Below are 18,301 nucleotides of genomic sequence, written 5' to 3' on the forward strand. Positions count from 1 at the left end.
TCCAGAATGCTCGGGACCAAGGGTATTCCGGATAAGGGGTCTTTCCGTAATTTGGATCTCAATACCTTAAATCTACTAAGAAATCAATAAAACATTAATTAAACCCAATAGGATTGTTTTGCATCCAATAAGGATTAATTATATCTTAGTTGGAATCAATTACAAGGTTCTGTTTTATTTCTACATAGAAAAAGGAAATTAGTTTTAAAATTCTGAATTATTTGATTAAAATGGAGTCTATGGGAGACGGGCATTCCGTAATTCGGAGCTTTCTGGATAACGGGTTTCCGGATAAGGGGTCCGATACCTGTAGTATGTTTTCCCATGACAGTATTCCCTTAAACTGGCCATGGCCACGGAGTCAGCAGCTTATTGGTCCATGTATGGTTTGGGGGGCGCCCCGACAGCCTGCACTGGTGCATTGTAGGATCTCAGTGTGATTCGGGGTCCCCCAAGGCCCTTAAAGGAATACTGTCATGGGAAAACATGTTATTTTCAAAACCCATCAGTTAATAGAGCTTCTCCAGCAGAATCCTGCATTGTAATCTGTTTTTCAAAAATACAACCAGATTTTTTTATATTTGATTTTGAATTTTCTCATGGAGCTAGCCATGTGACCTGTGCTCTGATAAACTTCAGTCACACTTTACTGCTGCGCTGCAAGTTGGAGTGATATCCCCCCTTCCCTCCGATCAGCAGAACAATGGGAAGGGAGCAAGATAGCAGCTCCCAGTAGGTATCAGAATAGCACTCAATAGTAAGAAATCCAAGTCCGGCTTGGGACTCCTCCAGTTACATGGGAGTAGGAGAAACAATAGGTTAGCTGAAAGCAGTTCTAATGTGTAGCGCTGGCTGAAAGCTCAGACTCAGGCACAATGCACTGAGATGGCGCCTACACACCAATATTACAACTACAAATACATTTGTTGGATCAAGAATAACATTTTAAATGTCAGAGTGAAACAGTGTAATTTAGAGTCCATTTAAATCAGAATAGTTTACAGGCAGAAATCATGTTTGGTGATGCACCATATGAGTGAATCTCAGGGTATAAGGGTATATAGCCCGGGCACCCAGGGGTACTAGGATTCAGCTGAATCACCAAATAATTCCTGTCCCTGTGCCATTCCGGAACTATAACCAATTCAGTCCAGTATTTTAAATTTACTTTCTGGACATTCTCCTGATCTCATCTCTAGTGCCAGAGAAACTCCCTTAAATGCCCTTAAAATTGCACCTTCGTCAGATGTGTTTGTGCAGGTTGGGAAAGCATGAAAAATAGCACTTATTTACACTTACCCAAACAATTCTCAGCCTTTCTGCCCTTCTGCCCCAATTCTCAGCCTTTCTGCCCTGTTCTGGCTAGGGAAAAATAGTTGTGCACTGCCTAACATTTGGCATCCCCCAGTGATTGAGACTTTTCCTTTAAAATGAACTTTTAGTATAATGTAGAGATTGATATTCAGCGACAGTTTGCAATTGGTCTTCTTTTTAATTATTTATGGTTTTTAATTATTTAGCTTTTTATTCAGCAGCTCTCCAGTTTGGAATTTCAGCAGCTATAAGGTTGCTAGGGTTCAACTTAACCTGGCAACCAGGCAGAGGTTGGAATGAGAGCCTGAAAGATGAATAGTAAAGGGCCTCATTAGAAATATAAGTAATAAAAAGGAGCAATAATAATAAAATGGTGGTCTCACAGAACAATAGTTTTTTTCGGCTGCCGGGGTCAGTGACCCCCTTTTGAAAGCTGGAAAGAGCCAGAGGAACAAGAAAATGAAAAAACTGTACAAAAACAAAGACCAATTGAAAAGTTACTAAGAAATGGATATTATACAACCCTATTACACTATTATATTTTTGAAAATTATTTTTCTCACTAGTGGGGGGAGGAGACCGATTGTTCCTATAAAGATAAATCAGACTAAAGAAGGATAAATATGAGCTATAATTTGGCTAAATTGCTGTTAAAATGAGCAGAGTGAGTGTTAGCGAGGGGTCAGACACTTCCGTCCCTGCATCCAAGTGATAAAAGGAAAAGTTCTGCCGAGGGAAGAGACGTGTAAATATGAAAAGGATTGAGCGCTGGTGTCGGGGAGTATTCACGCCTCCTGTCTGCAGGGATTAGATGGTAGGATTGGCTATTAGCACCCCGGGCACCAGCAATATCTCTATCCCATGCTGCTCTCAGTATTTTGCTGATCTGCATCCCCTGAGAGAGAACTGCTGCATTAAATACACTATTCCTTGCCTGCACCAATGTCTCATTCTGATAAATGGGGATACTGCAAGGCTATTAAAGGACAACTAAAGCCTAAACATTAAATGGCTAAAATGCTGTACTTTATAAACTGAACTTTCTGTACCAGCAGGGACTAGCAGCACTATAACCATAATGATCTATCCCTCAAAATTGTGCACAAGAGATCTCCATCTTGGATCTTGGTCAGCCATCTTTTGATTGTCAGTGGCACTGCACATGCTCAGTGTGCTCTGGGCTGCTGTTAAGAATATGAGCGTAGTGATCACTAAAAATCATTAAGCAGAAAATTAGCTTCACCTGTCAAAGAAGCTGATGCTACAGGGCTGATTATTACATTCTGATGCACACTGCACTGGTTTTTGAGCTGCCATGTAAAAAGAATGGTAATTAATTATAATCAGCCTTGTATTGTGACATTTATATTCTGTATTGGAGTGGGTCCCTTATCTCAGGTTATACTGTGACATTTATATTGTATATATACAGTATATAGTGAGTGGGCCCCTAAGCTCAGGTTATACTGTGACATTTATAGTGTATATATACAGTATATAGTGAGTGGGTCCCTAAGCTCAGGAAATATTGGGACATTTATATTGTATATATACAGTATATAGTGAGTGGGCCCCTAAGCTCAGGTTATACTGTGACATTTATATTGTATATATACAGTATATAGTGAGTGGGCCCCTAAGCTCAGGTTATACTGTGACATTTATAGTGTATATATACAGTATATAGTGAGTGGGTCCCTAAGCTCAGGAAATATTGGGACATTTATATTGTATATATACAGTATATAGTGAGTGGGTCCCTAAGCTCAGGTTATATTGTGACATTTATATTGTATATATACAGTATATAGTGAGTGGGCCCCTAAGCTCAGGAAATATTGGGACATTTATATTGTATATATACAGTATATAGTGAGTGGGCCCCTAAGCTCAGGTTATACTGTGACATTTATAGTGTATATATACAGTATATAGTGAGTGGGCCCCTAAGCTCAGGTTATACTGTGACATTTATAGTGTATATATACAGTATATAGTGAGTGGGTCCCTAAGCTCGGGTTATACTGTGACATTTATAGTGTATATATACAGTATATAGTGAGTGGGCCCCTAAGCTCAGGTTATACTGTGACATTTATAGTGTATATATACAGTATATAGTGAGTGGGCCCCTAAGCTCAGGTTATACTGTGACATTTATATTGTATATATACAGTATATAGTGAGTGGGCCCCTAAGCTCAGGTTATACTGTGACATTTATATTGTATATATACAGTATATAGTGAGTGGGCCCCTAAGCTCAGGAAATATTGGGACATTTATATTGTATATATACAGTATATAGTGAGTGGGTCCCTAAGCTCAGGAAATATTGGGACATTTATATTGTATATATACAGTATATAGTGAGTGGGCCCCTAAGCTCAGGTTATACTGTGACATTTATATTGTATATATACAGTATATAGTGAGTGGGCCCCTAAGCTCAGGTTATACTGTGACATTTATAGTGTATATATACAGTATATAGTGAGTGGGTCCCTAAGCTCAGGAAATATTGGGACATTTATATTGTATATATACAGTATATAGTGAGTGGGTCCCTAAGCTCAGGTTATATTGTGACATTTATATTGTATATATACAGTATATAGTGAGTGGGCCCCTAAGCTCAGGAAATATTGGGACATTTATATTGTATATATACAGTATATAGTGAGTGGGCCCCTAAGCTCAGGTTATACTGTGACATTTATAGTGTATATATACAGTATATAGTGAGTGGGCCCCTAAGCTCAGGTTATACTGTGACATTTATAGTGTATATATACAGTATATAGTGAGTGGGCCCCTAAGCTCAGGTTATACTGTGACATTTATAGTGTATATATACAGTATATAGTGAGTGGGCCCCTAAGCTCAGGTTATACTGTGACATTTATATTGTATATATACAGTATATAGTGAGTGGGCCCCTAAGTGACAGTAGCACAGAGCAGGGAATCATTTAAGAAGATGGGGGGCTACTGGGGCATCTTTGGGGGCACAGATCTTCCCCGCTAAAGGGCTGGTACAGAATAATGTGCAGCATTTCTATCTTTGTTAAACGTCAGTTCTACTTTTATTGCGAGAGCCTGATCTAAAGTAGGCACAGTGGGACACCTGTTACACTATATATATATATATATATATATATATATATATATATATATATATATATATATATAGTAGCTTAGAAATGAGTATTTTATAGAGCCAGAAAGTGGTTGAAAGAAGAAGATAAATAGGAAAGAACAGAATTATAAGTAATAAACCAACAGTGGGTTTGAGCCACAACATTAACTTGCACGTTGGTTGCTTGGGTCACTGACTCCCGGTGACAGTGGAACAGTAGAAAGAGAACACGGAGGGAGGGGTTTTGTGAGCAGGTTGTTTAATTAGGGCTTAACCTGTGTAACGGACCACTTTATGGGTTATATGGGCCATCAGCATTATATCTGCTCATATGGACAAAGGCCTGAAGTAATTGCTCTGAGCAGAAGTGGGGGGCAGTTTTGCCCATTGGTGGGCGATTGTAATGTAATTCAGTAACATCTGAAGGGCTGGAGGTAGTGGTGTCATTATAGGGGGAGCAAATCCCATGACTTGGGTGGCCCCGGGACTGAGGGTGACAAGTAAATCACTGGTTGCACCCCAGATTGTACATTGGGGATAAAGGGGGTCTGAAAATATTTTTTTACTGACACCTTAGGCCATAAAGTTACACCCCTCGCTGCAGGGTTGGGAGCATGGACCTGCTGTTCCTAAGGTTGCTTTTTTTGCTATTAATACTGCCCTTTAGCTTAGGGGCCAGCACTGACATCACTTGGGGGCTGGCTTGGCAGAGGAAGGGGGAGTGGTCAGATGGGGCGGGGCAGTGGGTGGAGCAGAGGCTGGCATTTGAATAGGGATGTGATCTGCCATGGAAAGAGTCAGGGAACTGAGGGCATTTATATTGCCAGTAAATTTGTAATGCTGGCACTGGCCCTAGCTGGCGATTTGCTGACTAGGCCGGTGCTCTGCCCATACCAGCCCAGTATTTATCAGAACCACAGCCCCGGGACCATGTGTATGTTGTGTAAGTCCCCCTCTTTTAGCAGTCAGAAACGGACCTGATACTTTTGCTCGGTCACTTTGGAAGAAGCTGTTTAGCAACATAAAACTCCCAATTTCTGTAGGCATCGAGTTAATGTCCCCTTTAATTCTTCTCCACGGTGAGGGGGCTGAGTTTACTGTGCAGAAATGAAGTGGAACATTGGACATGGGCTCTGTTTATTAACAGTGTGTATTTTCCTCTCGGTACATTTGCTCATGTAGAAGTGCAGCAGTTTGGCTGACGGGGTTTTTCCAGTGAGAAATCCCCTGAATATAAAGGGCACATTTTCCCTTTCCCGCTTTCCAGTCAACCATTAGTGGTCAATTTCAGCTCTCCGGAGATGGCACAGCTGGGGCAATTGGGGATTTGCGTCCCAAACATTTTGGTGTTTTTGTAAAGTTCCACACTGCGGTTTTTGCGGACCTTCCTTCTGTTATTATTAAAGGGCCACTAAACATTTATTTGTCTTTTCTCTATGGATTTATTCAATGGAAAGATTAGGAGCTGGATATGTATTCATTTTGCTTTTGCTCTTAAGGTCCAATATGAAGGTGTTAAGGTGGCCATACACAGGCAGATTTAAGCTGCCAATTTGAGTCCTTTACACCGATTCGTCAGCTTATCTGTCCATTTATGGGGACCCCCCACAGGCCTTCCTGATGGATATGTGGCTGAACATCGGACCGGTTTGATTCTCCCGTCAGATTGGGGACCGCATCAACTCATTGATACAGTCCCTGGTCCGATGGCTCCTATTCTCATATGACCAAACAATCAAATTAGCCAAATATCACCCACCTTAGGTGGGCATATCAGAAAAAGATGGCACCCTCGCCAAGCTAGCGGATCTTAACGTGTATGGCCACCTTTAGTGGTTCAGATTTTAGTTGGAGCCCTGCCTTAACTGCCATTGTTTTTCTGGTAGGCCTGCCACGGGCTTCCTTATCTCCTTCCACTGCCTTCTTTGTTTTAAAATCCAGTTATAAGAAGCCAGAAATCTGGCACACATCTGGTAGCCTGGCCTGACAGAGGTACAGTGAAGTAGCAGGCAAATAAGCAAAGGTTCCAGGCACAGGTTCTTGAGCACCAGTGCCACTTGGCCGCATAGGTATTCCCCTGAAGTAAGCACAGTTCTGAAGGTTTAATGGCAGCGCAACAATGGCAGTTCAGGCAAGGCTGAAACAACTAGCTCAGCCAATAACGTTGACAGAACTAAGGGGGGGGGGGGGGTGGGAATCAAAATAAATATTCAATTCCACATATTTTTGACAGACAAAACTAAAAGACAAATATTTAGTTGTCCTTTAACATTGTGTTGCAAACAAGCCGCCACAGAAGACGTGCCTTTCTGGCTCTGGAACACACAAAGTAAAGCAGAAAACCACAATGTTTATGTGCCGTATCTTGCGCCTCCATCTGCCTGTTTTAGATAAAGGTCTTTTCAGGGCTCACAGACATTAAAGGAGCACTGGCACAATAAGAGAAGGTTTTATTTCCGCGCTGAAGTTCAGTGGTATGTCGGGATTTGGGGGGCAATAGGTATATACACTAATGATTTCATGTAAATGCATAGGAGCAAATTCATTTCGGAGGTTATTTACCCTTTAAAGAACAAGTAACGCCAACAAATGAAAGGATTTTGTGTGCAATTGAACATAATGTGCTGCTGCCCTGCACTGTGTGTTTGCATTAGAAGCCCCAGTACAGTGTATATAAATCAGCTGCTACGTAGGCACGGGGGCAGCTATCCAGCCTGAATGGGCAATAGGGCACAGATAACAGATAAGCCATGTAGGATACAATGATTTTAGTTCTTACACAGAGGTCAGTACTGTTCATGGCAGTCTCCTATATTTTATTGCAAAATATAGTGAGAGTGAAATGCTGCCTATAAATAGGGCCCAGTCTCCCTTTAACCTAAGACACAGTTGGGCGCAGGGTGCTTCCGCCCGTAGCTGGGAGCACATGAACCTCCCGGATTTATCACTGACAATCTCTTTCCTTTCTGTGCTCGGGAACCGCTTCCCATTTCCCGTGCAACTTAAATACAGAAAGAAATATACAGTTTGCTCTATTATCCTCAAGTTCCCGCCACATTGTAGAGCTGTCACTAAAGCCGGTATATGGCCCCAGTACAATGCGAATGTGCTTTGTTGTTTGCGCCTGAGGGAAATTGCCTGTATATCACTCACTCCCCAATCCTTCCATGGGAAATAGTCCTAAGCCATAAGTCGGCTTTCCCTTCCAATGAATTGTTTCCTGTAAGCTGACAGTTATATACAGTATTTGGGGGCAGAGCTTATTGTTTGCAGAAGGCTCCCTATCTGTGTATTTTATATATAAGAGGGATGTGCCATTTAGTTTGCCTTTTTATAAGACATTTTTTATGAATAGAAGCAGAATATAATCGTCATTTTATGAGCGATTGGGGTGCAGGTCAATTGGCATCTGTAGAGAATACCTTGGCAAGATAACCAATATGGCAGATTCTCTTCATATAAATAAAGATACAAATATAGTAGGGGAAATTGTTCCATGTATCTCCAATAGCAAAGAAAGAAGGTGCCACAAGTAACCTGTGTAGAAACACTCACCAAACTGAATAGGTGGTCCAGGAGCTCCCCTCAGCTCAGGGATAGAAATACAGGGGCCTCCAGGCACTCAAGGAACTCCTCCGGGCCACAAGAATAAAAGTAAAAAATCTTCTTTATTGTCCTGAAGTCATGGGCCCAAAAAGCGTAGGCCTTTGGAGATGGAAAGTTCCCTGTACCCAGTATCCTATGCTGTATGTATTGTAAGGAGAAGGGCTGTCCAGCTGGAGGCCCTTGAGAAGAATGTAGCCTTTTATAGCATTCTATGCTACCCAGTGGTGCTAGAACCTTCTCTTGATGGTTGCGTCGTTCAGTTCACCCACTAGATGGAAAATATTGAATGGGGCTTCTACTTGTACAGTATTTTGCCTATTGGCATCACTTAAGGACTGGAGACCTTGCTATCTGAGCTCAGCAGTACCCTGGCAGTACCCTAGCAGGTGTGGGCCTGTGGCTTTCTTCTCACCAAGATTCTTTCCCTTGGAAGCCCTTGTGAGGAGTATATAGACCGTTCAGTTTAATTGCCCCGTGAAGAGTGAGTCCTGGGGCAGGAGGCCACACAACAAGATCCATGATAGACTGTTTGAGGGGTGCTCTGGAATCCCAGTCTATGAACTACAACCCATGAACTACTATTAGACATTTGGGGGAGTATAAATGTATTCGATTTGAACAGTCACCTACAAGTTGAAAAAAGATCTGATTGGTTGCTATGGGCAACATCACCTGTGATATTTGTCTCCAGCGTTCATAAATTCACCCTTTGTTTCTGTGCTCTTAATAACAGGTCTAGTCGGGCACCTGATTGTTTTTCTAGTTTCTATTCTATAAATTGGGTTTGTATTGTATTAATGGGTTTGTTGATCTTTAAACTAACTTTTAGTTACACATAGGCATTGATATTCTGAGACAATTTGCAATTAGTTTTCATTTTTTATTTTTTGTGGTTTTGACTTTATTTAGCTTTTTTGTTCAACACCTCTCCAGTTTGGAATTCTTAGCAGCTATCTGGCTGCTAGTGTCTTTACCTTAGCAACCAGGCAGTGTTTTGAATAGGAAACTGGAATACGACATGGACTGACTAGAAAGATAAGGGATAAATAGTAACGATAATAAAACTGTAAGCTCACAGGGCAATAGTTTTTGTTTCTTGGCTGCCAGGGTCATTGGACCCAATTTAAAGTCAGAATAGGAAGGCAAATAATTCAGAAACTATAACAAAAAAAGATAAAGACCAAATGCAAAGCTGCTCGGAATAGGACATATTAAAGGTAAACCACCCCTTTGGGAACCAGTGGGGCACGTGATTGTGCTGCCCGGGATAGTGTGCCCCATGTTTCAGTTGGAGTGTGGGCCAGCAGCAATGGCACCTGGGACCGGCCCGGAATAAAGTGAGCAAAAGAGCATTATATCAGCTTTAAGTAATTTCCTCTGTATTTGCTTTATTAATGCCAGCTGTCCCTTCCCATTGGTTGGATGAGAGGAAATGGGCGAATTAGGATAATCTGTATTGTCCCTTATCTCCTGTAAATTCCGCCTGGTGAGGCCTGTGCCGGAGGGCAGGGTGCCATGCTAATGTGTGTAATTAGGTTTAGAGCGGCTGCTTTGTCTCTGCTACTCGCATACAGCATAATGCCCTCTCCTGTACAGCTGTTACCCCTCACTGATGCCCTGTTATGGGCCAGCTCGGTTTAGCCTGCGTATTTATCCACTGCAACTGCTTTATATGAACTGTACAATACTGGGGGGGCCTCCCTGCCTTTTAAGGTTAATGGGTAAAAAAATGCCCCATTTCTCTACATTCTTTACACTTATTTGCAGCAGATACAGTGCAAGCCTATTTCATTTTTCATTCTGTCCATTTCCTATTCATCTGTTTGTCATTCATTCCACTGGTTGCTAGGGTAATTTTGGCCATAGCAACCAGATAACCATAAATTCCAAAACTAGAGGGCAATGGTAATTCTAAAACAATAAAAACAGACCAACTGCAAATTATCTTTGAATCTTAGATCTTGCTGCAACATATTTGAAGGTTAACGTTGCCTTTAAACCTCCCCACATTCCCTTAACTGTAGCCCTGCCTGTGGCTGCCTCTGATTGATGGAATGCTTTGTAATGACGGCAGGGGTTACACGGGTGGAAGTGAAGGTTGTGCGAGGGAATGTTTCCTTTAATTACTGTGTGATTATTTATAGCGGCAGGGGAAGCGCAGGGAGGCGAATCAGAGGATCCGTTCAACCCCATATGACTCTGTAGATGGGACTGTAATTGAAAGATGAATGGGACAAGCGTTCCTATGGCGGAAACCGCACAGCCAGACGCATTCCTTTGCTGTATGTACGAGTCCCAGCATTCCCCTCTATTGGATGTGTTTGGAGCTTCGGCACATGGGGCTTATTCTCCTCTAGCCTAGTCCAGCTGGGGGAGAAGCACCCAATCCGGCTCCCTTATACAGGTATGGGACCTGTTATCCAGAATGCTCACGACCTGCGGTTTTCCGGATAAGGGATCTTTCCGTAATTTGGATGTCCATAACTTAAGTTTTAAATATTGAATAAACCAAATAGGATTGTTTTGCCCCCAATAAGGGGTAATTATATCTTAGTTGGGATCAAGTACAGGTACTGTTTTATTATTACAGAGAAAAGGGAATCATTTAACCATTAAATAAACCCAATAGGGCTGTTCTGTCCCAATAAGGGGTAATTATATCTTAGTTGGGATCAAGTACAGGTACTGTTTTATTATTACAGAGAAAAGGGAATCATTTAATCATTAAATAAACCCAATAGGGCTGTTCTGCCCCCAATAAGGGGTAATTATATCTTAGTTGGGATCAAGTACAGGTACTGTTTTATTATTACATGTATGGGATCCCTTATCCAGAAACCCAATATCCAGAAAGCTCCGAATTACGGAAAGGCCGTCTCCCATAGACTCCATTTTAATCAAATAATTCAGATTTTTAAAATTGATTTCCTTTTTCTCTGTAATAATAAAACAGTATTTTGTAATTGATCCCAACTAAGATATAAGTAATCCTTACTGGATGCAAAATAATCCTATTGGGTTTAATTAATGTTTTATTGATTTTTTAGTAGACTTAAGGTATGATGATCCAAATTACGGAAAGATCCCTTATCCGGAATACCCTTGGTCCCGAGCATTCTGGATAACGGGTCCTATACCTGTACAGAGAAAAGGGAATCATTTAACCAGTAAATAAACCCAATAGGGCTGTTCTGCCCCCAATAAGGGGTAATTATATCTTAGTTGGGATCAAGTACAGGTACTGTTTTATTATTACAGAGAAAAGGGAATCATTTAACCATTAAATAAACCCAATAGGGCTGTTCTGCCCCCAATAAGGGGTAATTATATCTTAGTTGGGATCAAGTACAGGTACTGTTTTATTATTACAGAGAAAAAGGGAATCATTTTTAAAAATGTAAATTATTTGCTTATAATGGACTCTATGGGAGATGGCCTTTCTGAAATTCGGAACTTTCTAAATAATGGGTTTCCGGATTAGGGATCCCAAACCTGTACTACAAGTATATATGTATATGTGTGTGTTTGGTAAGGACCAGCATTTTTCAAATATAAAAACAACAAAATATCTTTATTTCACATACCACTTGTGTCTGCCGTTTCGGCCCACATTAGAACCTTTAGGATCAATATATATACTTAGTGGTTAAGTAGGGGTGATATATGGAGTCTGAGTAGGGGCCGTAGTGGGGCCCCGGCGGGCAACGGCTTTAGATAAGGGAGGACAGATATTGTGGGGCAAGATAGGTAAGTGCTCTGTATACAACAATCTGTTTTGCCCCAAGATGGCAGCACGTTATCCTGTCAGTGGGGGGCATTCTCTAGTTGTCTTTGGCTGCTCAACATAGGAAAGATCTTCTGCTCTGACATAAGCCTACTCAGGGTGGGACTAGGGGGTGCAGGACCCACTGGGGCTACTGCTTCAAGGGTCCCTGCACCCCCCATCCATCTCATCCCCCCCACCCGTCCGTCCCCCTCCTCCGAGCGTGCGTAAATTAAACTTACCTCTAGTGCATCGTGGGAGGGAAACCGGCAGCTTGGGGGAACGCCCTACAGGGATCGGGTCTGGGCTGCAGGGGCCCACCAGGTTTTTTCCCAGTGGCCCAGTCCAACCCTGAGCCTACTGGCATTTAAATGTAGTACCCGCTGTTCCATTAACCCTGGGTCACTGGGGAGAGCGGCTAGGCCTTCCCATGGGTCTGAGCGGCTCCATCTTCCCTCTATCCCTTGCTGGAGGGCTGCAGACTAAGGTTTATACTGTAGCTGAAGTATTGTGCAGCCAAGGCAAGCAGCGTGGCAGCTCCTACCAAAACACAAGTGCCACAAAGCAGAATAGAAATGTTTTATCTTCCCTCTAAATTCCCCAATTCCCTTCCGATACAGGGATGAGATCCCACCCTTCCAGCCGTAGCTCCATCTGTTGGCTGAGATAAGGATGGAGCTCTGCTGTCTATTATCCCAGGGACTTGGGCGACGTGTAACCATGAAGAACACTTTATGGATCAGTCACATCTCATTGCCCGTTGAGAAGCCGCGCGGCTAATATATAATAATAATAACAGGCAGCCCCTGGAAGGAACAGGAGGAAAAGCTGATCTCAAATGAGAGAATTTCCTCTTTATACTAATTTGGGGCCTGACTCACAGCTTCATGTTTGGAATGGAGAGCAGCGGGTCCGTGTCTGGGAGATTTAATGAGCAGAGAGCTGTAAGATTATCCAGCCCAGACTGCCAGCGGCTCGGGATATCATTAAATAAATAGTGCACCAAAAATATCTTGTATGTTACACGGAGTAAAATTGTGCCGTTAAAGGGGCCCCAAATACTGCCCCTTTCCTGCAGAACTGAGCCTGGTACAGGGGAGTATTCAGGGCAGGTTGTGAGCAGACAGGGGGCGCTATCCCTGTATAAAGCCATTGCCTCATTCATTGATCTCATGAAATCGGAGCTGAAAACCCCATTTCAACAACTGGTTCACCTTTAGTTTAACGTTTAGTATGTTAGAGAATGGACAATTCTAAGGAACTTTTCAATAGTTTTCTTCTAACTGAAGCTTTCATATGGGGGTCACTGACCCCGGCAGCCAAACTCTATTGCTCTGTGAGGCTACAGTTATTGTTATTGTTACTTTTTATAACTTTTTTTCTCCTATTCAGCCCCTCTCCTATTCATATATCACACTCCTATTCAAACCACGCCCTGGTTGCTAAGGTAATTTGTACCCTAGCCACCAGATAGCTGTTATAACTCCAAACTGGAGAGTTGCTAAACAATTATTGAAATAATGCAAAAACTGCAAATAAAAAAATGAAGACCAATTGCAAATTGTCTCAGAATATTAGTCTCTACATCATTCTGAAAGGGTTGAGGAGCCCTTGGGCAAGCTGACAGTACCCTGGGGGGGCCACATCGTGCTGCTGCAACATTAGCCATATAGTGCCATTTGGTCTGTTGGTGAAAACTTGATGATTCTGTATTTCGCAAGGTTTTTATAAAAGCCATAAAACTGCAATAGTAATTAGTCAGTGCTGCTCATAATGGTACTGGCTGATTCCCACTGAAGTCTGCAGCGTAAACAAACTAGCCCTGCGGCTACATTCCCCTCCATGCCGCTAAGACAACACCATAGATCTCAGCATAATCCCTTTTTCCTTTGAAGGCTGAGGTGCCTGGAGCAACTATGGGTTCCCACTTGTGCAAAGCGCCGGCCCAATTGAGCGTGTTTGTCACTTCCTCACTTATCTGAGCTGTTCGGCTCTGTCAGCATTTTATCTGCAGGAAATAAAAAGGGGGAAATGCGGCCGTCGCTGTTTAAAATATAACATTTTGATTGATATTGATACAGCAATGATAGCGCTGTACTGTTAGAATATATAGATTGTAAGCTCTACGGGGCAGGGACCTCCATCCTCTTGTGTCTTTGTGTCTTAACTTATTGCAACTGTATCTTGTATTTATTTGTATATATTGTTATACTGTGTATTTATCTATTATTATCTTAATAACCCCCCGTTTGTATTAATGTATTCTACTGTACAGCGCTGCGTACATAAGTAGCATTTTATAAATAAAGATATACATATATACATACATACATACATACATACATACATACATGAATAGTGGCTGTACTGTGACAGGTTTCACTTACTGCATTGTTGCACAGGAGATAGTAAAAACTCTAGATCAGGTGTTTATCTCAAGCCCATTGTATGGCTGCCATGGATTTTTGAAAATGGCTTATTGGCCAAGAAACAGCTGTAGGAAATGCATAAAGGCTCAGATTCCCAGACACTGTGCCAAGGCCAAGCTGAACCATGGAAATTGAAGTGGAAATACCAGGGGGCTGGAATATCATTCACTGTCAGTCATTGCCCCTCGGCCACCAAGAGCAGCCTGGATGTTGGTAGTTGTTTGCCTCCTTAGAATGTGGGTCAGGGACCCAAAGGGAGGAGAAACTTGCAACCCTCCAGCTGAAAGTATATGTATATATATATATATTTATAATTTTTTTTTTTTTTAGAGTGTCAGCTGTAGGGTAACAACTATATTCCCTCACAAGGGCCCCTCTGAACCTGAGGATTGTGTACTAGAGGTTTTTAGATTTTGCCCTGTGTGTGTGTTTATATATTGCATATATATATATATCCATTTGATGTCTAATCTCACTGGGCCTAATTTTCCTGCTCTCTCAAGCTTTATAAGCTGAATTTGCAGAAACTATGAATTTCCCTTATTCTGCCTTAGTTCTGCCGCAGGGAGCCGCATGTTCTGTAAATACAGCAAGGAAACTACTGGCGGTGCTGATAAAGCCCCCGGGGCCCGATCTCACAGGGCCCGCACTCAATAGATTTCTCATTAGAATTCTCGCCTCCGTTATTACACGTGTAGCTAAGAAACCTATATAACCTGAGCCTTGGTGGATATTAAGCTGGAAATGATCACGTATGTATTCCCTCCCATCACACGTGTCAGCGATAAAGCTCTCTCTTCAGGCAACATCAGCATCTCTGTATCTGAGGGGTCCACTCAAAAATCCTTTTTTCCCCCCAAAACAATTTAGATTCTGGTTGTGTTCCACTCATGGATATTACATTATTTATTTATTTTTTTACATACTTTTTTAATTCCCTTTTTGTTCAGCCACTCTCCAATTTCTGCAGAAATCTGGTTGCTAGCATCCCAATTAACTTAGCAACCAGACAGTGGTTTGAATGAGAGACCGGTATATTTATAGAAGACCTGAATTGAAAAATATATTATATTATTGTAGCCTTACAGAGCAATTAATTTTTCTGCTGGGGTGGGTGACCCCCATTTCAAAGTCAGAGTCAGGAGAAGAAGGCACATCATTTAAAAAAGTATAAAAAATAACTAATGAAGACCAATTGAAATGTTATAACATACTAAAAGTTAACCTAAAAGTGTACCACAAGTCAAACACCCAGTGATATTAAATCAGTACAGTAATAACTGCCAATGTTTTACCTTTTGGGGGACCCCTAGAGTGCTGAGTCTGGGTGACCTTCCCCTGTAGCCCCATCTGCCCTTTACACTCAGCTACCCCATTGCACAACAGGAGGCTGCCCCTGTCAGATCCCAAAACACATTCTCAAAGTCATGTATTTGTTTCTCAATTCATTAATTGTTTTTTAAAGTGGTCTCCAAACAATTTGTGTTCTTATTCTATATCTGTATTTAAAAATAAAAATCTTCTAGTAATTTCCTAACAAAAAAAAAATATAATAAAACTTTAGCGACCTCTAGTGGTAACGAGTTATATTGCCGTATAAGTAGCAGTAGGCAATGACATTATGTAGAGTACAAATAAATTACTTTCCCTTTGTCATAAAAATATATTACTTTCCCAGTGCAAAGCTAGTAAATCTCCCAATTTCTGCCCTTATACTGTGGGAATATAGAGTTGAAAAGAGCAGATCCGTAGACTCAGCCAGAACTATTTCCTAAACTGGACCAACAGATATTTACTGTAAATCATTTTGAAAAGTTCTAATTCAGTCATAATGCTCAGGAATCCGTTTGGAAGTGGAAACTCTGTGGAACATGGCTATAATGGCAGAATATGGCTGCTAATTGCAAGCTCTTTGATCTATCAGCAGTCCGTGTCTGTCACAGTTATAGCATAAACATGAAGCAGTCCCAGGGCCCCTTTTCAAGGGAACTGACTCTCCAGCCCTTGAAATCCCTGAATGAGAGTGGCTTTGTGCTCGTGCCTTGGGTTGTTCTGTAAATAGAATTACTCTGTGTTAATCTGGGATCTGTGTTCTGCTGCGCGTGTGTGTGTGTGGCTTGGCTGACCCGCAACCCCTCGAGGCATTTGTTAATCAGGGCCGGAAACTGGCCCCCTGCCATCAGGATGTTGGGTCTCTTGTGGTCTCCGCTGTTTCTCCAGTGCAATAATACCAGGAGATTAGGCTCTCTGTACTGTACGTCCCTAGTTATATCCTGTAGCCAAATAGCTGGGCAATAAGTGTACAATACAGACAGTGCTTCCCAATCTCCCATAGACTCCATTATAAGCAAATAATTCTAATTTTTAAAAATGATTTCCTTTTTCTCCGTAATAATAAAACAGTACCTGTACTTGATCCCAACTAAGATATAATTACCCCTTATTGGGGGCAGAACAGCCCTATTGGGTTTATTTAATGGTTAAATGATTCCTTTTTCTCTGTAATAATAAAACAGTACCTGTACTTGATCCCAACTAAGATATAATTACCCCTTATTGGGGCAGAACAGCCCTATTGGGTTTATTTAATGGTTAAATGATTCCCTTTTCTCTGTAATAATAAAACAGTACCTGTACTTGATCCCAACTAAGATATAATTACCCCTTATTGGGGGCAGAACAGTTCTATTGGGTTTATTTAATGGTTAAATGATTCCCTTTTCTCTGTAATAATAAAACAGTACCTGTACTTGATCCCAACTAAGATATAATTACCCCTTATTGGGGGCAGAACAGCCCTATTGGGTTTATTTCATGGTTAAATGATTCCCTTTTCTCTGTAATAATAAAACAGTACCTGTACTTGATCCCAACTAAGATATAATTACCCCTTATTGGGGGCAGAACAGCCCTATTGGGTTTATTTCATGGTTAAATGATTCCCTTTTCTCTGTAATAATAAAACAGTACCTGTACTTGATCCCAACTAAGATATAATTACCCCTTATTGGGGCAGAACAGCCCTATTGGGTTTATTAAATATTTAAATGATTTTTAGCTTAAATTGTGGAGATCCAAATTACGGAAAGATCCCTTATCTGGAATATCCCAGGACCCGAGCATTCTGGATAACAGGTCCCGTACCAGTACGTACCATAGTGCATTCTGTAGGATCCCAGCAGTTCTTTCCCATACTCATAATGACTGGTTTCAGAAGGAACAGCCACAGACAGGCTACATTCCTGGGGCTCTGGGGGTAATTAACTCTGCGCTGCCCAAATCTGTTTGTCTTGCAGCATCTTCCCCTCTCTTTGCCTTTTAACTGAAAACCACACAATAAGCATCAAAGCAGCAGCTGTGACTTCATTCTCCTGGAGCCGCGCAATAATGGCTTTATGGGCGAGGGGGTAATGTCTCTATTGGTGCTTCAAGCGAGGAGCCAACTAGTAATTGTGCTACCCGGCGTTTAGCAGCGCTTACCTGAACACTTCACTTCATTTTTTTAAAGGGGAACTTCACCCAGTCCCCAGTTTTTTGTTATTTAGTATATAACGTTATTTAGAACCGCAGTTTCTTTCATTAGGCAAAAAAAAGTCCGGAAATGAAAATTCCAATACATGCCCAGAGCTAATGTACCATTTAGTGTTTCCACCCTGGATTTCAAGCATAATTAATGTTAATAATACATATTCATTCTAGCTCTGGGTTATTTGTTCTGTCACATGGCCACTCCATTATTCTCCCATTGGCTGTTCTGACCCATGTGACCCGTGCAGCTCAGTGGGAAACCAGAAGCATTTGGGTCGCTCTGTACATAAGTTTAATATTAGAATACGGTGGGTTGTGGGTAACCAAATAAATCAGTGTTCGTTATTATGGGTGCGCACACACATGTTATGTATTGTAAAGCAGCCGGCTTCTCAGCTCTCAGCTCTGAACTGATGTACCTGGGGCAAACGTGGGGGTATCTGGGGGTGTCTGGCTGCACATACACAGTAATAAATCTGCCTTGTAATGTTCCAGTGTCCAGAGCAGTGCTGAACTGCATGTCA

At 41.7% G+C, this 18,301-nt stretch overlaps 1 protein-coding gene across 4 annotated transcripts in view; it reads left to right on the forward strand.

Moving 5' to 3' along the window:
* Positions 1-18,301, forward strand: part of pdzd2 (PDZ domain containing 2) — a 160,735-nt gene that overhangs the window by 15,718 nt on the left and 126,716 nt on the right. The gene's annotated exons all lie outside the window — the stretch shown is intronic.

This window comes from Xenopus tropicalis, chromosome 1 (genome assembly GCF_000004195.4).
Source record: "Xenopus tropicalis strain Nigerian chromosome 1, UCB_Xtro_10.0, whole genome shotgun sequence".
Lineage (NCBI taxonomy): Eukaryota > Metazoa > Chordata > Amphibia > Anura > Pipidae > Xenopus > Xenopus tropicalis.